Source organism: Kogia breviceps, chromosome 6 (genome assembly GCF_026419965.1).
Source record: "Kogia breviceps isolate mKogBre1 chromosome 6, mKogBre1 haplotype 1, whole genome shotgun sequence".
NCBI lineage: Eukaryota > Metazoa > Chordata > Mammalia > Artiodactyla > Physeteridae > Kogia > Kogia breviceps.
Genome location: NC_081315.1, coordinates 21,179,996 through 21,199,745, shown reverse-complemented (window position 1 = coordinate 21,199,745; position 19,750 = coordinate 21,179,996). Strand labels below are relative to the sequence as shown.

At 47.2% G+C, this 19,750-nt stretch overlaps 1 long non-coding RNA gene across 1 annotated transcript; it reads left to right on the top strand.

Moving 5' to 3' along the window:
- The first annotated feature begins 1,698 nt into the window (after positions 1 to 1,698).
- Positions 1,699 to 17,990, top strand: LOC136794348 (uncharacterized). The gene is made up of 4 exons (XR_010840983.1): positions 1,699 to 2,054; positions 4,565 to 4,717; positions 4,961 to 5,058; positions 17,671 to 17,990. It is a non-coding gene; the product is annotated as an uncharacterized lncRNA (long non-coding RNA).
- The last annotated feature ends 1,760 nt before the right edge of the window (positions 17,991 to 19,750 follow it).

The following is a 19,750-nucleotide window of genomic DNA, read 5'->3' as shown; positions in this document are numbered from 1 at the left end:
CGGGGGCCTGTTAAAGCGAAGGAAGGGGCAGCTATTCCCCCTCTTGGTGAGGAAACACAAAAGGTCGCAGATTAAGAGCAAACAGTTAAAAGCAGCTCGGCCTTTGAAATGTGGCACTAAATCCGCCACAGTGCTGGCAGGCCAAACCATGGCAATTGCCTCACAGCGCAGCCTGTGCCAACATGACTCACAAGACACCCATCTATCAGACCAAAGGCCCAGTCAGGTCCTGCAGAAGAAGAAATATAACAGACTAAATTAGGAGCTTGGGATTAACAGATACACACTACTATACAATAAAATAGATAAATGACAGGGACCTACTGTATAGCACAGGGAACTATATTCAATACCTTGTAATAACCTATAATGGAAAAGAATCTGAAAAAGAATATATATATATATATACATACCTACACACATATATATATATTCATACCTACACACATATATATATAGTATACATATTTCTGGGTAACTGGCCACGTCCAATTCACAAGCCTGTCCCCGAGTTAATATCCCTAAAGCCTGTGTCTATCATTGTTTAGGAGTGATGGGTGAGAGGTATGCTTGTATTTTGTAGATGATCCAGGTCTTGTGTTTTGTCTGTATTCACCAGCCATCCCCATGCAGTCAGATGAGCCACAAGCATGGGGTTGCTACTTTTAAACTGGAAAGGAGAGACTCTGAGGGTAACAGGATATTATCACTATAATGGAAGAGAAAGACATCTCTCAGGGTGGTCAGCTGCCACAGGGTCCCACATGCTAGTGGATCACCCCCAAACAGGAAAACCCTAGCGTGACACGAACCTAGGCATGGAGGCCTATGACTGCTTTGTTCGGCTCCCTTAGCAAGAGGATAAAAGATTGGATGCCTGGTTTTCACTTTCCTTTTCTCTTCCTTTCTTTCTTCTTATTTATCCCCCCTGCTTTCCCTTAGATTGTGTTTGGTTCTCGCCTTTGTTTCTGGGACTTCGTTAGCAAAGCATCCTCGGGATTTCAGTCTCTGGCAGTTTCTGGGACCAGAATTTTAGACAAAACAGCCTCCTCCGCCCCCTGCGTCTCCCACCTCCATGAGCCGATTTCCCATCCTCTTCTCAGAGGACCCATCAGCTTATCATCTCTTTTCATCCCTGATTTGCATTCGGAAGATTCTGAGCAGCCGCATGTTCAGAGCTGGGAGTTGTAGCTGAAACTTTGTCCTTTCCATCGAGAGAAGTTATATTTCGTCAAACCACTAGGGGGAGTAAATCCCAGGGTTACCAGAAATCAGGGATTCGGCGACCTTGGAAGGAAGCTGGAGGAAGCTGGGCCGGCCTTCCTGCTCAGTTAAACTTCCTCCTCCAGCTTTCCTGATGCCCTGAGAATGCACGTCAGCAAAACTGGAACGAGTCCGTTAACAGAAACTGTTTGCCAGAATCATTTCTAAAGGATGCCCTAAAAAATGTCAGGTTTTCAGAAATCGACATAGCGACACTTTCCAGCAAGAGCTTGTGATAGGAGCAAAACCCACGGGTGCTTAAATGTAAAATGACCAGAACTTAACCCTTAGCCCTGACTCACTCAAAACTAGACACAAGCCAAACACAGACTCTGCCCTAAAGGCTTCCATTCCATTGAGAAACGGTCCAAAACAGGACGCAACACGTCACATTTGGCGTCCCTGCAGGAGGCGGTCAGGAGTGAGAGGTGAGAAAAGACAAAAGAAGTCCCATTTGGTGGACAAGAAGCCAAGAGAGGAGATGCCATCTTTTGGTAACTAATTTGAGGAATCAAATACCACGTCTTGGACTTTGATCCTTCAATGTACCTCTGGCTTCTAGAATAGCTTAGTAAAATTTAAAAGTACTCTGCAAAGTACTTTACATAAATTCTTTGAAGAGGAGCAGGTCAAAGAGCTGAGCGGAGTCTGGATCAGGCAGAGAGTCTGGCTGATAAAACATCAGAGAATGGGGTTTTCACCCACACATGCAGTGAGAGTCCCGCTTCATAGTGACAGAGGAAAATCTAAATCAAGGAAAGGAAGGACTGTGAAGATTCTCAAGAATACACGTAAGTAGTATTTGTCCGTTCATTCATTCCTTCGTTCCCCAATGCACGGAGCACTGACCACTCGCCAAGCCCTGTGCTAAGTACCGGGATACAGGGCTGAGCAAGATGACAGCATCACGCTCTGGTGGAGTTTACAGAGGCTTGAGGACAAGCGTTCACAGGGCTTCCCAAGGCTAATTAATTCACCATCACTGTGATGAATGCTGTAGGTGCGTAGTCGCTGATGCCATGGGAGCAATGCCTCAGGGGGCTAACCTAGTCTGGGAGGCCAGAGGAGCCTTCACAAAAGTGACGTTTTAGCTGAGGACTGATAATAAAGTGTGAGCCAGATGAGTGCCGTGCAGGTGTGTGTGTCGAGGACGGATAGGCAGGAGAAAAGGGAATGTTCCAGGCTGAGGAACAGCAGTAAAAAGGCCTGCATAGGGAAAGGCCCTGGCATGGTTCAGAGGATGCTGAGAGAAGTCTAGCCTTGGCTGTTAAATAAAGACCTGGGAGAGGGTGGCATCTGGTGAGCCAGGGCCAGTCCACGCAGGGCGATGTCAGGAATGCTTACTTGAGACCAGAGCTTCTCGACCGAGATGATTTTGCCTCCCTCCCCTCCAGGGACATTTCTACTTGTCACAACTGGGAGTAGGCTGCTGCTGGCATCTGGTGAGTAGAGACCAGGGATTCTACTAAACATCCTACATGGCACGGGGCAGCCCCACAGCAAAGAATTCCCCCACTCAAGATGTCAACGATGGTGCAGAGGAAAAGCCCTAGTTTAGAATCAGGGTCAGGAGTCACGCAGGGGTTTTAGGCTGGGAGGCCTGGCGATGAGATTCGTTTCAAAAAGATCAGTGTGACTTCAGTGTGGACTGATGGGGGAGAACTATTAGTGTAGATCTAAAGCGATCTGTTGGGAAGCTCTATTGTGGTCTGGGCGAGAGAAGATGTGGCTCAGCCTTGGGGAATGTCGGTGTGAATGGAGGAAAGTGAATGGATAAGAAAGATACTTAAAAGAATAAATCAGTGGGACTGGGTGGCAGATTGGTTGTGGTGAGTCTCTTAGCCCAGGTTCTTGAAAGCAACCAAGCCCGAGGCAAGGCTTAAATGCGGGTGTTTTACTTGGACGGCTCGGTACCAGGGCAGCAAGAGTGAGGGAAAGGGAAATAAGGCAGAATGAACCGGAAGCAGTGCGTTTCCACCCAGACCACTGCTTCGGATGAGCTGTGATGAGACACAGCTAGTCACTGAACAGGCACCCAGCCAGCCAGCCAGGATACCTTTGGATGGGGGTGCTGGAGTAACTCCACCTTAGAACAGTCCACTGGAGACCGGAAGGAGAATATAGCTTCTATCTCCCATCTCTCCCTGGTCAAAGTTTCCCCCGTGTCAGTTTTCAAACATATCTTCAAATTCTCCCATTAAAACACACCTGCAAATTTCTCCCATCATGAGGTGGGAACTGTATCCTCTATCGTGAATCTGGACTGGGCTGAATGACTCACTCAGATGCAGGAGAACACAGCAGAAGTGATGCTGTAGGACTTCCAAGGCTGGGTCATAAAAAGCCATGCGGGCTCTGCCTTGCTCACTGGAGCACCTGTGCTTGGAGTCCTTGGCTGTCCTGTAAGGAGTTGACGACCCTAAAGCCACCGTGCTGGGGTGAAGCCCAGGCCACACAGAGAGCCCGGGTGGAGGGGCTCTGCTTCATAGCTCCAACCACAGACCCTGTCAACAGCCAGCAGGCACTGCCGGCCCTGGGAGTGAAGATACTTCCAGATGACCCTACTGCACGGGCATAGGGTCACGCATAGCCATGAGTCCCCCAGCTCCGGCTTCAGACATCCAGGAGCAGAGACAGGCCAGTCCTACTGGGCCCTACGGACCCACATAATCCACGAGCCTAATTAAATGCTTGTTTTAAGCCCCTGAACTTTGGGGTAATGTGTCACCCCCAAAGTCACTGGAACACCCTTGTTACAGGTTAATGACCCAGCCTCCTCGTTTGCATCGTTTGGCCTGACATCACCCCAAACCCTGCCATGTGGCGCTTCAGCCAGGAGCCAGGGACACCAGCAGTATGGCTGGGGGTCCTCAGCTGGCAGATTACAGATACCCCACAGGGAGTCAGCCAACCACAGTGGAGCCTAGGTAGAGTGTGTGGCAGAGGCTTCAGGAGAGACATAAGGTCAAGGCATCAGGCACGGTGTGCTAATCTGTCTGATACAGGGGTGAGGCGGCGGGAAGGCAGGAGTTAAGGAGTCTCACGTTTCTGATTTCTGACTCGAGCAACCAGGTAGATTAATGATTTTAATTGAAATCATTAGTGCCCTTTACTGAGAGAGGAACTGGATGAAAGGAGGAGGCTCAGTTCGAGGTACCTGTGTGTGCATTGGATATGGCAAGAACTAGGAGCCCAGAACACCAAAGACGCTCAAAGTCATTGATCTTAAGACTCCAGGGCCCCAAGAGGGCTTAAGAGCCTGTCCCTGAATCTTCTTTCATGTGCGATGAATATTTTCCAGGTCTCTGGTTGGGACCCTTGTCCGGCTGCATTTCAAGGCTACTATGTTAGAGAAGGCAAAGGGATCCTCCAGGAAAGAACACGGCATCTGCAAGAGCTACCATATATAAACACGTGCCCTATATCCCAGTGCTGGCAGGAGAGATACCATCAGGTTTACTTATTATTTTTTTTCTTATGTGTGGGGAAAATATTTTATTTACCTTTAATATGTTGGAATCCTTTCTCAGCATGCAGCACTCCTCTTTCCCCGCCCTCTCGCTTTTTAACCCAAATTGCAAATGTTCTGTATATGCAAGATGTTAGCCTGTTTTGCACTGCATGTTTAGATAATTGGCGCTTTTGACTGATGCTCTTGTCAATGTTGCTTTAGTTCACGGATTTATAATATCCCTAGGCCTGGAGGAGATCTCAAAAAGAAATAATGCAAAACAATCACCAGTGCCTGGATGCCTGAGGTGATGGGAGCCTGCCACCTCCTGTCCCTTACCACAGGTAGGCAAGAGCCTCTTCTGAAACAAGAAGTCAAGGTCAGGTCTAAGGACAGGTCTGAGCTGCTCTGATTCCTGTGAGGGCAGAGCCTAGGGGTCTCCCAGTCCCAGCTGGGACTCCCGGGACCCACTCCCTGCTGCCCTCCCAACACACAGTTTCAGGTTCTTCCAGACCCCTTTCCCTCAACCCCTCTGCTAAAATTAAAAAGGCCATGTCTGCAGCAGTAATAACTTTTGATTATTTACAAAATCGTGGCGGGGGCGGGGAGAGGGGGGCAGAACAAGGAGGAATCAAGAAAAGGAGAGAGAAAGCATTCCCTGAGGCACCACTTTCCCGTCTGGAGGACTTTATCACAATGCATCCTTACAAAGAGATTCATTAACGTGCCCAAGATTGTGCAGCAAATAAGATTCAAAGCCAGAGTCCATTTTTCACTTCAGTCCAGTGCTCTTTGCATCAGCCCTTTCTTCCCGAGTCTTTGTATCCACCCCTCTATTACTCTTTTTTTTTTTTAAAACATCTTTATTGGAGTATAATTGCTTTACAGTGGTGTGTTAGTTTCTGCTTTATAACAAAGTGTATCAGCGATACATATACATATGTCCCCATATCTCTTCCCTCTTGCGTCTCCCTCCCTCCCACCCTATCCCACCCCTCCAGGCGGCCCGCAAAGCACCGAGCTGATCTCCCTGCGCCCCGAGGCTGCTTCCCACCCCTCTATTACTTTTAAAGAACAGAAGGCATTTCTCTGGTTGCGGGGAGACCGGGCTGTGGGCGCAAGAACCACTGCACCTCTCCCCGCGCGCCACCAGATGGCGCCGTGAGAGGCTAAAGTCCTGCCGCTTTTTACCGGCGCCCTTGGCGAGACAGGCAAGCGTGGGGTGGAACATCTGCAGGGAGAGTGTCAAAACAGAGTTCTATTTAGGAAAGCGGAGCCTTCTGCCCGGCCCTGTTTCCCACCGGGATCCTTGGTTGGCTCTCCACAGACTATAAATGAATTTGCTTTTTTCTTCCTTCCCCATCCTACTGCTAACCCACATCTCGATTCTATTTTCTCTCCAACTCTGACACCAGGGCACACCCACATCAGGGAATAGTGTGTCCTGAAGAGAGAGGGCAGCAGGCAGGCTGGGTGGTGTGGAGTCGGGGCCTGCAGCCGGTCTCCAGAGCGATTCGTGGGCCATTTCCCACACAGACCCTTCCCCCTCGTGGACCATCACAGCGTTCCCACGACCCCCCCTCCCCCCGCCCCTCAAATCTAAAGGACTTATCTTAGTCTGCTTGGCTGCCATAACAAAGTATCACAGTTCTGGGGGCTGGAAGGCCAAGGCCAAGGTGAGGACAGTTTGTCTCCTTCTGAGGCCTCTCTCTGTGGCTTGCTGCGTCCTCACCCCCTCATTCTACTTTTGTAACCACAAGTTTGCTTTCTGTCTGTGAGTCTGTATCTGTTTTGTATATAGATTCGTTTGCATTGTTTTTTTAGATTCTGCGTAAGTGATATCATATACTATTTGTCTTTCTCTGACTGACTAACTTCACTAAGTGTGATGATCTCTAGGTCCATCCATGTTGCTGCAAATGGCATTATTTCATTCCTTTCTGGGGCTGAGTAATATTCCATTATATATATATATCTATACCACATCTTCTTTATCCATTCCTCTGTTGATGGATATTTAGGTTGCTTCCATGTCTTGGCTATTGTACATAGGGTTGCTGTGAACACTGGGGTGCATGTGTCTTTTCAAATTAGAGTTTTTATCTTTTCTTTTTTAGTTGTCTAAGGAACCTCCATGCTGTTTTCCACAGTCAGCCTCACTTTATTTTAATTGCCTCTTTAAAGGTCCTATCTCCAAATACAGTCACAGTCTGAGGTACTGGGGATTAGGGCTTCAATAATATGACTTTGTGAGGGGATACAATTCAGTCCATAACAGGATCCACTCACTAATGTTTAAACATCCTGAGGAGAGGGCAGAATTTTGTGCTTAATTTCAGCCCCAGGAGGTCACAGGAAAAGTCATAGGTCACAAATGTGCTCACGACGTTCACCTCATGAACTTCATCAAGTGTGTGATGTTAAGGATAAACGTAGCTGAAATAATCCAAGTAATCGCAAAATGGCCCATCGTGGGGCTCACATGGTAACCCCGATGGATCTGGTCTGGGGTCTCTAACCGATGAACTAACTAGAACATCAGCAAGTGTCTACTTCCCTTTGCAAAGCGGTTTCCCCTCATCTCTCTCTTTGGAAGACCCCCAAATGCAGCACACTCCCGGAGCCCACCGAACTCCCTCCTTCCCTGGGGTCTGTCTACCTGGGAGCCAGCGCTTGGATGGCAACCTGGATCTACCCGACACACCCTGGGTGGCCGTAGGGGTGGCCTGGTCGTCCCCGGGGTTGAAAGATCAGGCCAGCGGGTCTGCTGAACCTGGGAATGCCCCCAAGCCAGGCTGCATGGAGCTTCATTTAGAAGAAATTCAAAGAGAATTAAGAAACCCCCAAGAGGCCGTCTCTTCCCCAAGGGAGAATTGCGGAGGAAAGACGAGAGACCTGCCTAATTAGAAAATAAAGAAGGCAGCTCCCCTTTGACAGTGGCCAACATGGCCAGAGGCTGAGGCTGGGTTGCCCTCAGCTGGAGAGTGATTTTGTGGTCGCTTGACAACTATGGATCTCCAGCACCTTCTTGCTCTCAGACTGCTCTTCTGTCCCCTCAGGGGGAAAAGTAACACCAGTTTGATAACATAAGTAATTCTCAACCCAGCCCCTACTCAGCCCTCTTAAGGGTTTCTTGCCTTCTTCAAGACCTCAGATTTCTGCACTCCCGTGTTATATCACGGTGCAGTAGAGTTATATGATGCTGGAGCCACAGGTGCGGAGATGCAATAGTGGTGAGTCCGGCCGCGTGTGCTTTGGGCAGATGTATCTCGGGCAGGGAAGGCCAATCTGTATCCGGGATAAGTGTCTATCTTAGTGGGAACAAACTATTGCAGGGGACTGATCCACGTGGGCTATATCATGTCACCTTGGCTCTCTCTGAACATTCCTACCGTGGTCACCTGTCACCCAGTGACGTTGGTCCTGGGCCCTGGCGATGCTGTCTCCATCTTTGTCTCCAGCCTAAGGCTGGCAGAGCGCCATGCTCCTGCTAATCTTCGGGTTGCCTCTCCCGCGACCTGGACTTCTGTCTGACCATCACTTACAGAACCAAGTCCCTGTATCGGATTCCCACTCTTTTAAACACTTAGTTTCTTTTTGCCTGGTTGGACCCAGACTGATAACAGCCCACTTGAAGTTTGAGTTCATAAAGTTAAAGAGGAACCAACCAGCAGAGCATGTGATTGTTCGCAATAGCCTTCAGCTTTCTTCGGGTGTAGACAGAGAATAGGCAGAGAGTTGGATCTAAGGAGCCCTGGAGTCTTGTCGAGAAAAAGCAATGGAAGGAAGAGCTGAAGATGATTTTAAGAATGACCCAAAGACTCTCGGCTGGGTTAAGAGATAAGTGAGGTTATGAAAGGGTGAATAGCAATGCAAAGATGGGAAAGCCAGTGGGTTAAAAATCCATGTGTGCTTGATGATTTTTTTTTTTTTTCTTTCATCTTTGCGGTACGCGGGCCTCTCACTGTTGTGGCCTCTCCCGTTGCGGGGCACAGGCTCCGGACACGCGGGCTCAGAGGCCATGGCTCACGGGCCCAGCCGCTCCGTGGCATGTGGGATCTTCCCGGACCGGGGCACGAACCCGTGTCCCCTGCATCGGCAGGCGGACTCGCAACCACTGCGCCACCAGGGCGATTTTTTGAGCAGAGGGGCTACAGGGCGTGAGCCGAAAGGCTATGCAAGGGTAATCAGGGATTAGGTTGCTTGAAATCAAACTTCTGGAGGAGATGCAGCAATTGATAAGACCATGAGAGTGAGTGGCTGAGACAGGCTGGAGGACAAGATCCATGGAAATGAGGAGATGAGGGATTACTGTTGAGTGGATTATCTGCGTGGATATTGAAGACCCACCCTAAGACCTCTAAAGGATCTGGGTCTCTCCTCTCTTGCTTAAGCCTTGGAGAGCAGAGGCTCCAGCTTGTTCTCTCCTCTTCTCTCTCTGCTGTCCTGTCCCTCACCATGACCCTCGATGGTGGCCACGGTTACTCTCGTTCCCCAAGCCCCACTAGCACAAAGTTGTTATGTGTAACAGACATTTGCCAACTATTCGCAGATAAAGGAGGAGACATAGCAGAGCATAAGGCTAGAAATAACTTAAAACTGAACATCACCTATGAAGTCTTAGAGTCCTTAATAGGAATTTCTCAAGGACCAGTTTTCCCCTTGGGTCCTGACTCTGCCAGTTTTGTTCAGGTCACCTCTCTCTACAGAGACCCTTCTCTACCTTGCTTCCTCTTCGGGACATCTGGTCCCCCAACCTCCCTTTATTGCAAGCTTCCTGGATAATGCTCTTAAATTCACATACAGGGAACACACATTCAGTGGTGCAGTCCTTTCACAACCCTTGCCATCACGGGGGTCCCACCTTTTATTTACGAAAGGCCTGTCAAGGTATTTTCCTAAAGAAAAGAGCCATCAACCTCTAAGAGGAATTCTGCCCCTTCCCCAAAATACAAAGTTGCAACAGGCATGGCATTATTCTAATACAGCACATTTTTCACTTTCCTTTTATTACCCAAGGTAAAATGACATCATGCAAACCACAGTGTTTAAAACCTGAAAAGCACTTTTCTAATTCAAATATAAGAGGAGAGAAATTATATGTCCAATCGCACAACCCAGTCTAATAAGGAGATGATCCAAGAACCAAAGATACATGTGTCTGCAAGGCCCCAGGGATGCAGACTTGGGGACAGTGGGTTGTGACTAAATGCAGTGCTCAGCTGAATGTATGCTTAAATTAATGAATGAAATGTGCATAGTTGTATATGAATGACACCATGACTTATAATTACAAATACACGTTTGGTCTTCTGACATAGAGCTCCTAAAACCCTTGGAATTTCCTAAGTGATAAGAGAATGGGAGCATCTTTTTTTTATAATATTTAGTCTTTGGCCTTGGTTCCTGAAATAGCTCCAGAGCCATTGGAGTTATTGGTGACCTACTGGAGGTTGGTGACCTTCTGGGTTGGTGAACATATGGCGGTGCAGGGAGAGCTCCATGCCCCTTCCTATATACTTTGCCCTATGCATCTTTTCCATCTGGCTGCTCCTGACATAGCTTTTTTTTTTTAAATAAACTGGTAACCTAGTAAGTAAACTGTTTTCCTGAGTTCTGTGAGCTGCTCTAGCAAATTAATGGAACTGGAGGAGGAGATCGTGGGAAACTCCGACCTACAGCACAGGTGACAATCAAAAGCACAGGTGACAATCTGGACTTGCAACTGGCCATCTGGGGATGGGGACAGTCTTGTGGGACTGAGCCCTTACCTGTGGAATCTTATGCCAGCTCTAGGTAGGGAGTGTCATGACTGAACTAAATTGTAGGACACCCAGCTGGTGTTGCAGAATTGGTCAGCATGGGAATAAGCCCACATCTTGTGTCAGAAGTGTGAAAGAAGAGAACCACAGGAACAGGTTTCCCTTTACAGTGTAATGCAAGGAGGTGCTTGGTAGGCACTTTTTAGCCATCTCAATAAAAAAACATTTCAGAATTGTGGTGGAACCCAAGCAGGGAATAAGAAGGGGATGAAGGGGAATAAGAAAATGGATAAAACAAGTGTGACTCTCTTTTTCTAGAAGCTAAATGTGAAAAGGAGAACGACAGTGTAGTAGCCACTTAGTTCCAGGACTCCTAAGGATCCATACTCTGCTCTGCAGTCTAGTTATTTTACACCCATGGTATCTTGAGGAGACTCTAACAAAGGGCACCTCCAAGCATCCAGTTCTTGACATCTCCCCGCCCAATATGCCTAGGGCAGTGCCAACTATGCCCCTTCCTGAGTGAATATTTTGATGAGTCTTGGGGAGAGAAATAAAAGGGACAGGCCTGCTAAAGTGAAAAGAAGAGGAAAGAGATGTGCTATGGACTGAATTGTACGTCCCCCAAATCCATATGTGGAAGCACTAATCCCCCACTGTGACTAAATTTGGAGATAGGCCCTCTAAGTAGGCAACTAGGTTAAGTGAGGTCATAAGGGTGGGGCCCTAATCCAGTAGGACTTGTGTCCTCATAAGAAGAGGAAGAGACAGGAGGAGTTGACAGGCACAGAGGTAAGGCCATGTGAGGACACAAGAGCAGGTGGCTGTCTGCAAGCCAGGAAGAAAGGCCTCACCAGAAACCAACCCTGCCAGCATCTTGATCTTCAACTTCAAGCCTCCAGGTTCATGAGAAAATTCATCTCAGTTGTTTAAGTCACCCAGCCTGTGGTACGGTTGTTATGGCAGCCCAAGCAGACTAACACAGGGAAAAAAATAATAATAATATAAATAATAATAAGGGGGGGAAGTTTGTCTAGGATGCTGAACCTAGATTTCTCTTCATAATTTTGCGAAGGTCTGGCTCTAGTGGTATAAAAGGAGAGGGAAAGGGAGAGGGGAGGAATGTGACAGTGGCGGATTTGTCACACAACAAGACACTGGCTCTCACCTGGCCAGCCCATGCACCTCCCCAGCCCCCCTTTGCTGTTCCCCATTCCCTGGATCTCTGGGGCTGGCTGTCAGACTACGGCAAATACTCTGCCTCCAGCAAAATCAATTGTTTGAGTTGGGAGCCCTCTGCCTTCACCTTGGGTCACTTTATAGATCGCTCAAAGGTTTGCTTAGTTTTTAAACATCCCAGTTTAGATAACTAAAGTTCTGTGGTGGGAGGTGTGGGTTTTGTTCTTTTGTTTTGTTTTGGTTTGTTTTTTTCCTTCTGATTTATGCCAGGATCAAAAGCAGCTTCCCTGGGACCTCCCTGGTGGCACACTGGTTAGGAGTCCGCCTGCCGATGCAGGGGACACGGGTTTGTGCCCCGGTCCGGGAAGATCCCACATGCCGCGGAGCGGCTGGGCCTGCACGTCCGGAGCCTGTGCTCCACAACAGGAGAGGCCACAACAGTGAGAGGCCTGCGTACCGCAAAATAAATAAATAAATAAACAAGCTACAAGGATACTTTGTACAGCACAGGGGAAATAGCCAATATTTTATAACTATAAATAGAACATAACCTTTAAAATTGTGAATCACTGTGTTTTATGCCTAAAACTTACATAATGTTGTAATCAACTCTACTTCAATAAAAAAATAATTCTTTTTTTTTTTTTTTTTTTTTTTCCGGTATGCGGGCCTCTCACCATTGTGGCCTCTCCCTTTGCGGAGCGCAGGCTCCGGATTCACAGGCTCAGCGGCCATGGCTCACGGGCCCAGCCGCTCCGTGGTATGTGGGATCTTCCCGGACCGGGGCACGAACCCATGTCCCCTGCATCGGCAGGCGGATTCTCAACCACTGCGCCACCAGGGAAGCCCAATAAAAAATAATTCTTAAAAAAAACCCAGAAAAATAAAGGGATGGTAAGAGGCAACCACAGAGTGGACAAAAGGAGTCCCGGGGACTCCCCTTCAATCTTTTCCTCATACATCGACACAGGCATTTATTGGGATTCAGCCCTGCTTTAAGAAGCCCACAGTCTAGGGATACAAATGAGCTAGTGAGGGCTTCCTTGGTGGCGCAGTGGTTGAGAGTCCGCCTGCCGATGCAGGGGACATGGGTTCGTGCCCCAGTCCGGGGAGATCCCACGTGCTGCAGAGTGGCTGGGCCCGTGAGCCATGGTCGCTGAGCCTGTGCTCCGCAATGGGAGAGGCCACAACAGTGAGAGGCCCGCGTACCGCAAAAAAACTAAAAACAAACAAACAAAAATGAGCTAGTGATTACAGGGTAAAGGGATAATGATCGATATTTTCATAGCTCATTTATTTATTTATTTTGGCCATGCCATGAGGCTTATAGGATCTTAGTTCCCCAACCAGGGATTGAACCCAGGCCGTTGGCAGTGAAAACCCAGAGTCCTAACCACTGGGATGCCAGGGAATTCTCACCTTTTTAATTTATTAAATGTCACCATCTGGTTGGCCCAGGAGCATCTTACAAATGAGATGGGCTGTGGCAGACATTGGTTGGTACTCAACTGAGCCAATTTTTTTCCCTTTTCCGTTATGGTTTTTTACAGGATATTAAATATAGTTCCTTGTGCTGTACAGTAGGACCTTATTGTTTATCCATTCTATATATAATAGTTTGCATCTGCTAATCCCAAACTCCCACTCCATCCTTCTCCCACACCCCTCTCCCTTGGCAACCACAAGTCTGTTCTCTATGTCTGTGAATCTGTTTCTGTTTTGTAAATAAGTTCATTTGTGTCATATTTTAGATTCCACATATAAGTGATATCATATGGTATTTGTCTTTCTCTTTCTGACCTACTTCACTTAGTATGATAATCACTAGGTCCATCCATGTTGCTGCAAATGGCATTATTTCAGTCTTTTTCATGGCTGAGTAATTATTGCATTGTTTATAGGTACCACATCTTCTTTATCCAGTCATCTGTCGATGGACACTTAGGTTGCTTCCATGTCTTGGCTATTGTGAATAGTGCTGCTATGAACATTGGGGTGCATGTGTCTTTCAGGTGAGCCAACCTTAAGCACCAGAGCCCTTGATCCTGGTGGCCTCACCCCTTGTTCAGAGCAGGAGGCAGGTCAGCCGAGCCATGGTGCTGTAGGATGTGTGGTGACCAGGACTGGGTATTACAGGAGCTACACAGCCTCCCACAGTGCCTTAGCCACACTCTCATGCCTGGCCTTGGCTAGGCTTCCAGGAACAGCTGTCTCCTTACCACTCTGAGAAAAAGAAAAAAAGGGAGGAGTGAGGCAGATTATCTAAAAGGTCACTAGCAAAAGCCTCTTCGTCCTTTGGACCAGTTCAGCCTTGATCAGTGCTGCGTGCTTGGTCACCAGTTGTGTGGAAGAAGCAGAGCCACGGCAGACGATGGAGGTGGGAAGAAAGCCAGCCCTTCTGGCAGGACTTCTAACGCTCAAAGACAAGAGTGGTCATACCCCCCCACCCCGCTGGAACCCCACAGTTAGAGGCATTGAAGCCTTCCAGTAAATCCATCCCGGAAGGCAATTCATCTTGGCCAAGTCCCTGAAAGGTAGGCCTATGGGAAGTTACAATCGTTGGTGCAGCAGTAAAGACCTGGCCTAAGCTGACTAGGACAGCCGTGGGCTTGTTATCTTAACCACAGACACTTGGCTCCAAGCGAATGTTATCAGCTGTTCAGAAAACCTTTTGAGAGAATGAGGCGAATCAAGCCCAAGCTGCCCTCCCTGTCTGTGTGCCCTTGTCTGGTTTCCCGTGAAAGAAATGAAGCTAGCAGCAGCATCGAGAGAACAGACTCCGCACAAGCTGCTTTTCTCCATCCCATACCACTCCATCCTTCTCCCCGCTCCATCACCCTGAAGAAGTCTCCTTCTGGAATAAACTGCCTTTCATCCCTTTCACCTTCAATATGGCTCTCGGAATGTCCTTCTCTAGGACCTGTGGGCCATCTCTTTGAAATGTAATCATCAGAGGAGACAACTTCTCTATCTCTCAGCCTCTGAGGGAGGTTAGAAGCCTAACATTAGAGAACACCTTGCTCCCAGTTGTAAAGCTAACTTCTGCCATAAAGACAGGAGAGGGACTTCCCTGGTGGCGCGGTGGTTAAGAATCCGCCTGCCAAGGCAGTGGACACGGGTTCGAACCCTGGTCCAGGAAGCTCCCCCAGGCCACGGAACAACTAAGCCTGTGTGCCACAACTACTGAGCCTGCGCTCTAGAGCCCACAAGCCACAACTACTGAGCCTGCATGCTGCAACTACTGAAGCCCACGTGCCTAGAGCCTGTGCTCTGAAACAAGAGAAGCCACCGCAATGAGAAGCCCACGCACCACAACGAAGAATAGCCCCTGGTCGCCACAACTAGAGAAAGCCCGTGTGCAGTAACGAAGACCCAATGCAGCCAGAAATAATAAATAAATAAAATAAATAAATATATATATATTTTTTAAAAAAGACAGGAGAGGTTTATGAGCAAACACAGATGGCCTTTGACAGCACCCTAACACCACCCAGTAGTTTTCCACTAGCTCACGCCAGCATTTAAAAACCCTTCCACCCTCTGATCCAGGGGAGTTAAATTCAGACTGAGTTCTGGCCTCTCTCCCTTACTGCAATAGCCTTGAATGAAGTTTTTCTTGCCTGTTTAACTTTGCAGGGTGCAATCTTTGCTTTGACATGTCCCTGCTCACGCCTCCAAAAGCTTCTCATTCCATTGCAGCAGTGGCTCTCAAACTAGTATGTTTCTGAATCACCTGGAGGGCTTGTTAGAAGTACAGTTGCTGGGACTTCCCTGGTGGTCCAGTGGTTAAGAATCCGCCTTCCAATGCAGGGGATGTGGATTCAATCCCTGGTAGGGGAACTAACATCCCACATACCATAGGGCAACTAAGCCACGTGAGCCACAACTACTGAGCCCACGCACCACAACTAGAGAGCCTGCACCATGCTGCAACTACAGAGTGCATGCACTCTGGAGCCTGTGTGCCATGAGTAGAGAGCCTGTGCACTGCAACTACTGAGCCCACACACCACAACTAGAGAGAGAAGCCCGCACAGTGCAACAAAGAGCCCGTGCACCACAACAAAAGATCCCTAGTGCCGCCGCAACTAAGACCCAATGCAGCCATAAATAAATAAATATTTTTTTTTAAAAAAAAGAACACAGTTGCTAAAGCAGTAGGCCTGGGTCGGGGCTTGACATATTCCAACAAGTTTCCAGATAAGACATGGCTGGTACAGAGACCATAGTCTGTTTTTTGCACAGACTATCTTAAGCCTCTAAGGGCCCTGGAGTTAATGGTGGCCCCAGTATACTGTCCTGTAATAGGTCATTTCCAGAGTTGATGGAGATGCTTTCTTTCCCACAATCTTCTCCCTCTCTCTCTTTTTAATACTTGCTCCCCCTGTACTCTCTGGCTTTTTTCCCTCCCTTTCTTTCCCTCTCCTTCGACTCCCAGGTCACAGTAATTCTCTTCCAATTAGCCTTCCCCTTGGGGGGGGGGGTGGTTAATCCTTCCACGTTTGAGGCTATGGTTGTTTTGGGTTGTTTTTTAACCAACAAATCCTCCCTGGAGCCCCCTGGGCACTTTGCTTCCCTGGGGATGGGGGAGGGGGCTTCCCTCATACTCCCTGGTTACCTAGCAACTTGTCTCCTTTCTGACAAGTCACCGCCCCTGCGGAGAAGCCAGCTGATGTGCACACAAGAAAGGGAAAGTGACACCACTGCTCCGCTTCCCCTCTTCCAAGGCCTCCCTGTTCATTAGCGCTGTGATCAGTGGCTTGCTATGAGCAGGCCCCACTGATGCCCTCTTTGATTAAGCCAGCAGCACTGCTCCTCCCAGGGACCTTGGAGTGATGGCAGCTTGTCAAGTTCCCGAGATGCTGAGTAGGTACTGGGAATTTCAGATTTAATCCCTAATTATATCCAGCCCATCACCTTTGTAATAGGAGCCATAATAGCTTTTTCACTGTTGTCTTCCAGTCAGTGGGGCCGTGTGGAAAACTATATCCATATTCATGCCCGTGCTTCCTATCTATTGCTACTGCATCCTCTCCCCTTACACTTCAGAATGAAAGGGGCTTTGCTTTCCTCCTGCAAAAGCCTTTATGAAAGAAGCTGTTTGTTCTACACCCTTCAAGCCCTCGCCCCCATCATCTTTGTTTCTTCTTTACACGCTGACGAATTAACCGCTTTGGGCCCAGGGTTGTTAAGTGATTTTAATTTATCACAGAAGACAGAGATGCCGCCAGGTAGCGCTTGTAGAGTGGAAAGTTGGTTGATCCTGGACCAACTGAGGAAAGAGGGTTTCTCAATCTCACTTTCTGTAATCCTGAAAAAGACAGTAGAATAGGGGGAAAAAAAAAAGGACAAAGATAGAAAGAGAAAAAACAAATTCCACTCCAAAAAAAAAAAAAGAGACATTCACAGCAGTAATACTTGTAACAGAGAAAAGTGGTGAATTACCCAGATGTCCAATAGGTGAATGCCCATACAGTCAGTATAGTAACACCACAGAAGATTATTAGATTGATTTTATAAATGGTGGGCTATTTATATGGGTCATACCAGGCTTAGAGATAAATATATATTGCATATTTAAATATGCATAATGCATGCCACATATATATATATGTGATGTGTTCATATACACAGCAATTCAGGGGAAAAGAATCCAAGAAAGTTTGAACAACTGGTTAGATACATGCAAAAACACATGTAACTTTTCAGAAAAATTAGAAGAATATGTGAAAAGATATGAAGGTACAGTCCAATTCTGTAGCTAATAGCCCCATGTAGCTAGTGAAGTGGAGTACTGGAAATGTAGTACTAATGGCTAGTGTAGTATAAATGGCTAGTCTGAGCTGACATGTGTCATAAGTGTAAAACTGGATTCAAAGACTTAATATGAAAAAATATATAAAATAGCTCATCAAAAATTTTATGTTGACTACCTGTTGAAATGGTTGTATTTTTAAAACACTGGGTTAAATAACATATTATTAAAATGAATTCCGGGCTTCCCTGGTGGTACAGCGCTTAAGAATCCGCCTGCTAATGCAGGGGACACCGGTTCGAGCCCTGGTCGGGGAAGATCCCACATACCGCGGAGCAACTAACCCCGGGGTTAGTTAGAGCCCGCGAGCCACAACTACTGAAGCCTGCGCACCTAGAGAGCATGCTCCGCAACAAGAGACGCCACCGCAATGAGAAGCCCACGCACCGCAATGAAGAGTAGCCCCTGCTCGCCGCAACCAGAGAAAGCCTGTGCGCAGCAACAACGACCCAACACAGCCAAAAGTAAATTAAATAAATAAATTTTAAAATAATAATAATAATAAATAAAATGAATTCCACTTGTTTCTTTCTACTTAATGTGGTTACCAGAAAATTTTAAATTACGTATGTGGCTCACATTTGTGGCTTGCATTATATTTCTATTGGACAGTGCTAAGTTTAGAGTTTAATGTTTATTAGGTCCTTTTTCTATAAAATTGCTAAATTTCTCGTTCTGTTTATATTTATAAGGTGTGTGAAGTCTGGAATAGAAGGAATTTGAAAGCAATATTTCCACAAAGACCAGTTCTACAGCTGGCTTTCTATATTCTGTACTAGGCTTTAGGCAGATAATGGAAATTGTGACTTTCCTGGGAGGATAGAAGGAGGCCTGGAGAGGAAAGGAGGAAGGCCACCTACTTCAGAGGTGATAGGGTCATTGAGACAACTAAATGTTGGAAATACAAGTAGGTGGTCTCCTTCTAAGATGTCACTTGTCATTTTGGAGAAGGCTTCCTACCCAAACCAGCTCTTCCCTGCGGGCCTGTCAGCTTGACCTCTTGGAGTTGAGAAATGTCTTTCTATCCCACTGTCCTCAGAGGAAGAACATATTCATTAAGCTACAAGTCAACTACATAACTTGGTGTGCAATTCATGATTTTTGCCATTTATGTGTTTGATTTCATTGTTAGAATTCTTTACTTCTGGATAGTTTGTTGACCACAGATTTTAACTGTGGGGAAAGGGGGGTTTGGGGGTGGTAAGCAGAGCACCACTGGTGCTGAAGATGTGACCGAGGCATGGGAGTGCCGCAGGGAATGGGGACACGGCAGAGAAATGGGACACTTACCTACCTAACCAAACTTTAGTTACAGCAGCTCATGGGTGTGTAACCAGGATGTCCTAGTGGCCAGAACTGTCCGAGCATGTGCTCTAACTAACCATTTGGAAGAGGAGATGACAGACCAAACTAACCGTATTCTGCATTTCAGAGACTGTCCCAGAGGGGACAGCACCCTTCCCTGACTTATGGGGACTGATTTAACAATAGGAGTAACATTATCCAAGGGGCTGATTGAATCAGCCCAAGCACCACCACCCCCAGGGGGGACAGCACTTATGTATGCAACTGTGTATGGAATATGGGTACACAAAGCAACTTAGTGTACACAATATATATACACAACTGTGTATATAATGTGTGTCTACAAAGGAATTTGTGTACACAATGCATATACACAACTGTATACGTACTATGTGTCCACAAAAAAATTTGAGTACACAATGCTTATACACAACAGTGTACATACTGTTTCCACAAAGGAACTTTGGGTACACAATGCATATACACAACGGTGGACATACTGTGTTTCCCCAAAAGAACTTTGTGTACACAATGCATATACACAACTGAGAACCCCGGGGGGATGCCAGGGCCACCCCTTGGGGATACGCTGTCCCCACCCCCCACGGGGAACAGCACCCCTCCTGGGCTGGGCCCCCATTGATTCAATCTGCCTTCTTAAATATGGTGACCCTAATTAAAGTAATCATCCTCTTTAATGGGTGTCAGGAGACTTAAGAAGGCAGATTGACTTCATGCAACTCAGGAAACCTAAGGTATTTGGTTGGTTTAATGAAAGTCAGGAGATTTAAGAAGAACAATTGATTTAAAGGGGTTAACAATATTTAAGTGAGCTGATTTAATCAACGGGAGTCACGTGATACGATGGGCCTGACTGAATCACTGGTAGCCCCACCATTTAAGGGCACTGATTGAATCAAAGCAATCACGTGATTTAAGGGGGCTTATTGTTTTAAGGGCTGTTGGGGGATTAAG